The sequence below is a fragment of the Nuphar pumila genome, chromosome 7 (genome assembly GCF_984573655.1).
Source record: "Nuphar pumila chromosome 7, dmNupPumi1.hap1.1, whole genome shotgun sequence".
NCBI lineage: Eukaryota > Viridiplantae > Streptophyta > Magnoliopsida > Nymphaeales > Nymphaeaceae > Nuphar > Nuphar pumila.
This window is the reverse complement of record NC_143255.1, coordinates 9,292,490-9,300,361: the sequence shown is the minus strand read 5'-3', so window position 1 is coordinate 9,300,361 and position 7,872 is coordinate 9,292,490. Positions and strand designations below refer to the sequence as shown.

General features: G+C 40.0%; 1 pseudogene; it reads left to right on the top strand.

Moving 5' to 3' along the window:
- Positions 1–4,255: 4,255 nt before the first annotated feature.
- On the top strand, positions 4,256–5,569 carry LOC149831069 (myb family transcription factor IPN2-like; annotated as a pseudogene).
- Positions 5,570–7,872: the final 2,303 nt, after the last annotated feature.

Genomic DNA, 7,872 nt, shown 5'->3' with positions numbered 1-7,872 from the left:
GTCGCACCTAACGGATGAGCAGAGCCCTTGTGGGCTGTTATTTCTCCTTTAGTTCAAGGATCATGCGAAAACTCGGGAGTTACCTAATGAAAACTGAACTTGATCAACCATCAGTTAGGTTCCAAATATGACTCCAGGATTTGTAAATTGTCCAAGTTAACTTGGAATCTTTGCTTACCTATGGACCCTTTACTGGGTGAGTCCTGCTCAAAGACCTAAAATTGACTGTCAAGAATGTAATTCACAAAATTTTATATTTCATGGTCCAAAAGACTTGGGCAAACCCATATTCCTATTTAAGTTTTCTTTTTTCTTTTTGCATCTCTCTCGCTGTAGTTGGTTAGTTTATATACATAGAGCTGGAAAATAATATATTCAAGCAGCATGCTCTCAATCTAACAGTACAAAAATGTCCAGCACGGTTTGTGTGTTGAAGCATCCTGCACAAGTGCAGGCACACATTCACACACATTTCCAGGAGTCATGGTAACCAAAAATCTAGTTAATGGGTTGCCAATATTGGCTTCTTTTGGAAATTGTGAAACGAAAGATGCAAAACATGGAAAGGCACATGGCCTTCCATTTGATTGATAGGTCTTCCGCTACATGCAAGGCTCTATTAGATCTTATTCATAGTGACTTGATAGGACCTTGTGCCACACCAGCCTATTCAGGTCTTCCATACGTGCTTGTTTTTCATTTATGATTTTATAAGATACACTTTGGTTTATTGTGTATAGAAGCATGAAGCATTCTTCAGATTCAAAGAGTTTAAAATGACTATTGAGAGAGAAATTAAAAGTTTAAAGACTGATAATGAAAGATAATTCACATATATTGAGTTCTCTTCTTTTTGTCAAAAAAATGAGATTAAAAGAGTTAACATGTGCCTACATCACAACAAAATTTTTAAGTTTCTTTTATCTATTCATTGAGCACCCGTGCCACCTATCATATCACCGTAGCAGAAGAGGGAATGACAGACAAGGTAGAATATCAAACTAATCTCTATATCCACGACCTATAACCTAAAACTCCTCTCTAAAGTCAAGTCTTTTATGTTAAGAGATGTTCTTATTCCTCAAAGCAAGAAAAAATTATTTTATATCTGCTTGGTTTTCACATGATAACAATTATATTTTTAAGTTTCACCCCCATGTGTTTCTATGTTAAGGATCGAAATAACAGGGAGAGCAGGGCTACCCTCTTAAAGGGGCAAAGTGAAGGAGGACCATACATCTTAAACCAAGAAACCAAGAAAAAGAGTAGGGGCGTTTCATGCTCAGAAAGATAAATTGTTGATGATGAAACCTTGGAATGGTTGTCGGGAAGGTGGCATGCCCACTACATGAAATGTTGTTGCTGTACTGTTTCCTTTTTTGTTGTTGAAGGGGCTGCAACCGTGCAAGTAGTTATCTTCTTGGTCGAGAACAGGAAGGTCGATAAGCGGCTGCATCCACTACAAGAATAGTTACCAGAAAAAGCTCATGCTAATGGTGCAAAAAATTAACTAAATTAGCACCTGGCGCTAAAAAAGTGCTAGAAAACGCTTTTTGAGCTTTTCCAGGGTAATAAAAAGTTTTTTTTTTGGCACTAAAATAAGATGTTATTTCTTCAAGCCACAGCAACACCTCAACTATTTCTAAAATGGATTTAGGCCCTGCATGAATATATACATGTTCTTTATTTTACAAAATTACTCAATTTCTTGCACCATTAGCATGAGCCTTTTCTTTCCGCTCATGCCCAAGGGCTGTAAACGGATATTCAGATATCCGATCCAAGTTCGACATGTTTTTTTTTAATATGGATCCTTTAAGTAAAATCTGAATGTGGATTCTGATCTATTCATTCGGATCACTTTCAGATTCAGATCAGTATTTTAATTTGAACATGGAGGTGGTCCGAACCAAAATCTGAACTGAATGCAGTTTTTACACGTAGCATTAGGCACGAAATATGTGAAAGTAGACTATTACACAAGGACACGGGAGAGGTAGCAATACGCCCGAATGAAGATTGAAGTCGCGCTGGATTTCTGGCCAGCTCCTTTTGTTGAAATCTATATTGAGCATGGTATAGAACCATACATTAATATACATTAATAGGTTGAATATGAGAACGACATCAGATATTGTGGCCATTGCCGGGCCATTACACACTCCTCAGATCGATGTCAAGATCGGGCAACTCCGATAGTAGCAGGTCAACTGCAGGACGACGAGGGATGGCTCCAGCTGAAGGTAATCTGGAAGCAAGCACGACAAGGTAAAACAAGTAGAAGTCCGGTGAACCCATTTAGACTTCTTTCAGAGGTCAGGTAGGAAAGGAAGAGGGTTCCAAGGGAGTTCGCGACCACGGTGTCCTGAATCAGCCAACGACCTAAGGAAAATAGATGTTGCCTTTGAGCATCATCTCCAAACTCGAGCACATATTTTGTAGGTTTCTTTTGGAGTGGTGGTGATGATAATGACCACCTACACCTCATGGCATGAGACCGACTTGTGGCGCTTAGGATGCAGGCTTGGCAAGCTTAGATGAAGAGCGGCATGCAGGAGCAATCTCGGAAAGCAACGCGAGGTGGTACACACGATTGGGGAGGCCACTATTGAAGGCCATCGTGTGAGAGCGGATGCCCAATCATTGCTCAGAGCTAGCGGTGGCAAAATCTGACCCGACCCACCAACCCGACCCACCAACCCGACCCGCCAACTCGCTTCTTAGCCGGGTTAGGGTTTGGCTTAAATAGGTTCGTGTCGTAAACGGGTCGACATGCCTAACCCGTTTATTAAACGGGTCATGTTCGTGTTAGGGGTATGCCAACCCGCCAACCCGTTTGACCCGTTTAATAAACGGGTTAGGCGGGCGGGTCAACCCGTTTATACGAACCCATCAACCCGCAACCCATATATATATATATATATTAATTTATCGTGTTACTCGGTTCGATTATCGTGTCTATGTTATCGGGTTGCTGGTTACTCGGGTCGGTTATCGTGTCTATGTTATCGGGTTGACCCGTTTAATAAACGGGTCGCCGTGTCGTGTCGACCCGACCCATTTATTAAACGGGTTAACCGTCATGTCGAGTTACCCGTTTAATAAACAAGTCGTGTTCGTGTTGAGGTATTCTGACCTGCCAACCCGCCAACTTGACCCGCCGACCCGACCTGATTGCCACCCCTACTCAGAGCACTTGAAAGGCCCAATTAGATATAGAACTCAGGGACAAGTCCGAAAGAGGGCTGAATCGAGCTTACCTGGATTTCTTGGCCATCGAAGTCCTTAGCCAGCATTCACTATGGGTTGGGTTGTTCATGTATGTCAAGTACTTGCAAGGAAATAACCTATGGTCTTTTGGACAAGTCCATCGTGGTCTGTGGGCTTGGTGCGGCATTGTGTGGGGTTGGCAATCAGTTTCACATCTTATGGTGTGGAAAATAAATGACAGTCGTATCTGTGGTGCAACTCCCTCAACATGACCCTGCTTTACATATTGTGGGTTATTTATTGCTCCTGGAAGTTGTGTCCCTCCTAAGGACATCAGGTTTGGGACTGAATAGGCTTAGAGGTGTCAATGGGTCGGGTTTACCCAGATCCGACCCATACCAAACCCTCAATAAAACACAATATTTTACCAGGTATGGCTTGGGTTCTGTTCACGTAGTTCTTATTGTGTTCGAGTACAGTTTCTCTTAAGGTGGGTCCGATTAAACCCAGGTCCAAACCCAATACCATACTCAAAAATCAGGGCCAGGTCTGGTCCCACTTGGGTCCGAACCAAACCTGCCCCGTTGACACCCCTAATAGGCTCATTTGAAGTGATACCCTCTCTGCTAGTACTAGATAGCTAGTGCATGACTGAAAGATCTAAGATCGCAGGTATACTTTCTAGTTTCTTCCAAATGGTCCCATCAATATTTTATACCTTGAACTACTTTAATCTCTCTCTCTCACTGCTTTTGCGTGCTGAGAAAAGAGCAAAGCAAAGGATTGCATGTTGGAGTCGGTTGCTTTTTCCACAGTCGACCATGACCACCCAATCCCTCGAAAACAACCTTCCCATTAATCTCTGCAACTTATTCCTCAGCCCTAGAGAGAGAAACCCACTTCAAATCTTTCCCTTTCATATTCAACTCAAGACGGAGAACTAAAATGCGTGATAAGAGAGAACATTACTCTTCAAGCATAGCCACCATATTCATTTCCTCTTCTCTTCAAAAATAGCTTCTAGAAGAGCTCTGTCTCTCTAAGAATGTTCCATCCAAATAAGCCAAGTATGTTTTCCCAAGATAGGCAGGTGTGTGTTCATGGTGATTCTGGACTTGTCCTGACAACTGACCCAAAGCCCAGACTGAGGTGGACTGTGGAATTGCATGACCGCTTTGTTGATGCAGTCACTCAATAGGGAGGCCCTAACAGTACTCACTTGTTTTGTTTCTTACTGCTATTTTATCTCTTGCCTTTTGTTTCTTGTACTAGATGGAAAATGGTATGTTAACTGGGATGCATGATTCAATTTCTGTAGAGGCAACTCAAAAGACCATCATGAGAGTTATGGGTGTCAAGGGTCTTACTCTTTACCATCTTAAGAGCCATCTTCAGGTCGGTTTAGAGAACCAAAAAAAAGAAAGAAAATCTGAGGCCATTCCATCACTTCTATTTTCTAGCCTATTTGCTTAAATAACTTTCTCATCATGAATTTACCTCTAATTCATTGACTTGTTATCCTTAATTTTTTTGGTACCTCTGCTATCTAGAAATTCAGGCTAGGAAAGCAACCACACAAGGAATTCAATGATCATTCAGTTAAGGACAGCGAGACAGGTGCATAAGAATATGAATCTCTGTGTGTGTGTGTGTGTGTGTGTGTGTGTTTCATTAATAGAAGAGAGGGTGTTTCTTGACAGCAACAACTTTAGAACTCCAAAGAAATACAAGTTCGTCATCAGGAATGATTGGTCGGAATGCAAATGAGTAAGAACTTTCATGATTTGTTGGTCATTGATAGAAAAGATAAACGGACCAACTTTAAGCTTGTGCATCTTTTTATAGTAATCAAGGTTGTGCTTGTTTGTTTTATTGGAAATGCTTTGTTAGGAACGTGCACATAACGAAAGCCTTTAGACTGCAAATGGAGGTACAAAGAAGATTGCATGAGCATCTAGAGGTAGTCAAATTCTGATTAAGAAAAATAGCCGTATAGGAGAAGTATAAATACAAAATCATGCTTTTATGTCTAACCATATGGTTATGGATACAGGTGAAAAAACATCTCCAGTTGAGAATAGAAGCTCAAGGGAGGTACATGCAAACCATACTTGAAAAAGCCTGCCAGACCCTATCAGGTGACCCTATGGCATTGAAGGGTAGTGGGAATTGTGTTGGTGGTAACCAAGGGATGATAGATATGGGGAAAATGAAAGAGTTGAATCCTGACATGAATTTGCCTTCTATGCAAGACCTCCAAATCATCTGTGGAGATGGCATACAACAGCATCGGATTGATAGGCCACTGGATGGAATATTCTTTTCAACCAATGACAATGTTTGCATAGGTAAGAATTAAGAGACATACTAGTTATTCATACTTTTGGTAGTATCAAAGATCCATTAGTATGTGCAGATGAATTTAGACTGCGAGATTTGAGTATAGCAGCACCATGCATGGGATCCACTCAATCTCAAGAGGAAGATGAAAGTTTACAAGCTGCACCAACTAGCACAACTGACACCAGAAATGAAATAGGATCCGTGGAAGATATTTATGAAGCCAAGCTTATCCTATTAGCTAAAAGGATTGATATTTGTAGAAAAATTCGATCCTGCTGACAATTAATTTCACCATTGATGATACATGGGAGGAGGATCTGCATCTTTACCTCTAGAAAAAAAATTATATTGTTAAGGTTTAATATCCTCATCTTCCTCAGCTTCATAAATGTAGTGTCAATTGCTAGTTATCAAATTAATAAAAGTTGGATCAATGACATATGGAATTATTTATCACATAGCCTTATCATATTTGGACAATTTGTAACTTGATAGAAGGTACTGTATTAGATGGTCAGGTAGAACCAAATGGGAGCGGAGGGACTGCCTGAAAAAGAAATCTCTTGTGAAGGACAGATCCCCACCGCACATCTCACTTGATCACGATATGCGTGGGGCCACTCAGGATTCTCAAGTGAGATGTGTGGTGAGGATTGAATACACTGGATGATCAGTTATATTCAATATGACATGATCTGCTTTTTTTCTTAAGGCTTTAATGGTTAATTTGTACATCATAAGTGAAACACTTTACGCAGGAATTCTTTTATTTATAATTTGAGGTTATAGAAAGTATAGAGGGTAGACCAAGTGCAATCACATTGCACAAAAAATGTGCACCACCTGTCCGATTTAGACTGACGGCTCAACAATCATTACCAGCTCATTGGCAATGTGAGGCCCAGCAGCATGTGCAGTGATATGGGCCTCACATTTTTGTGCTGAGGGGTTTTAACCATTGACGTGAGCCTATATCAGGCTCACATTCCTTCGCAGGCCCCTCCACTTGAACCAGGGTTCTTGTTAAATACCAAAAAAAAGGTTGTCACCAGGATAAGAAACTACCTACATTAATTCTTTTAGGAAGATTGATGTTAAGTGTCTCGAAACATCTCTCTCTCTCTCTCTCTTCTCTCTCTCTCTCTCTCGTATATTCATGTGCTTACTCTACAGAACTACAAGAGCTAGAGATTTCATACCTTGTGTGTATGTGGTCGATCGCACGTTCAGAAGCATATAAAAACATGTTAAGATCTTTCGCTCTCTTTCATATGAGAACGATAAGAGAAATTGATATGAAATGATAAGGTCTTTCTCTTTTTTCTGTGTCATGAGAAAGAGAATTAGAAAAAATAAAGTGTCTTGTTTTTTTCCTTTTTTCTTCTTTTCTCATTGTATGCGTAGGAATAGTAATGCAAGAATAAAACCGCTTTTTAGGTAGCGCTGAATATGGTTGGCTGGTTGTGAACAAAGCTCCGATAAAGCAAGAGAGGGTGGCAAAGAAAAGAGGAAAAGCAGAGTGTTGCACACAATCCCATGCTTACAGTTATCAAGGAAACTTAGCTTCTTTAGCTCTTCTGTGTTGATCTATTTGTGTGTGTGCACGCGCGCGTGTTTGTGTTTGGAGAAAAATGTGCAAGAGAAAAGGACAACACACAAATGTAGTTAAAACTCAATTTGTATTTAAAATAAAATTTAAACAACCAAGGAAGCAAGTAGGAAGCACCATAAAAATGTAGTTAAACTCAAGTTTTCATTTAGAATAAAGTTTAAGCATTCTTATAACTAATATTCATTGCATGATGTAGGTTTTACAATTAAAGTATAAATTCGAAAAAAGAAAGTATAGTTATTTTAGCATTAAAAAGATATTTCCAATATAAGGAAGTTCATTTTCATATCAAGAGAAGCAAGTCTTCTATTTTTCAGAAGTGAGTTTCTTATAAAGCTTAAGAAGCATGTAGTTTTTATGCTTTTGAACTGGGCTTTTTAAGAAACAATATTTCAATGTTTTGAGAAGCTTCTACTAACTATGGACCAATCATATGGTGCTTTAATTTTTATACCCTGCACTAGCTGAATGAAGTCCCCACTTAAAGTGGCATAAAGTGATTGGTCCTATGATCACCTAAGCTATGAGACATGAGAGCATTGGATCCTAACTCTTGACCAAGTGATGCCTAAAAGTTGCATAGGTCATGGAGGTTTCTGAAGTAGGGAAGGAGGCAAATGGCCGTATGCATTCGAAAACCTCAATGAAAAGCTTTAGTAGCAGTAGACTGCCCCACCCACTAAGATGGAATCCAATGATGGTTTGAT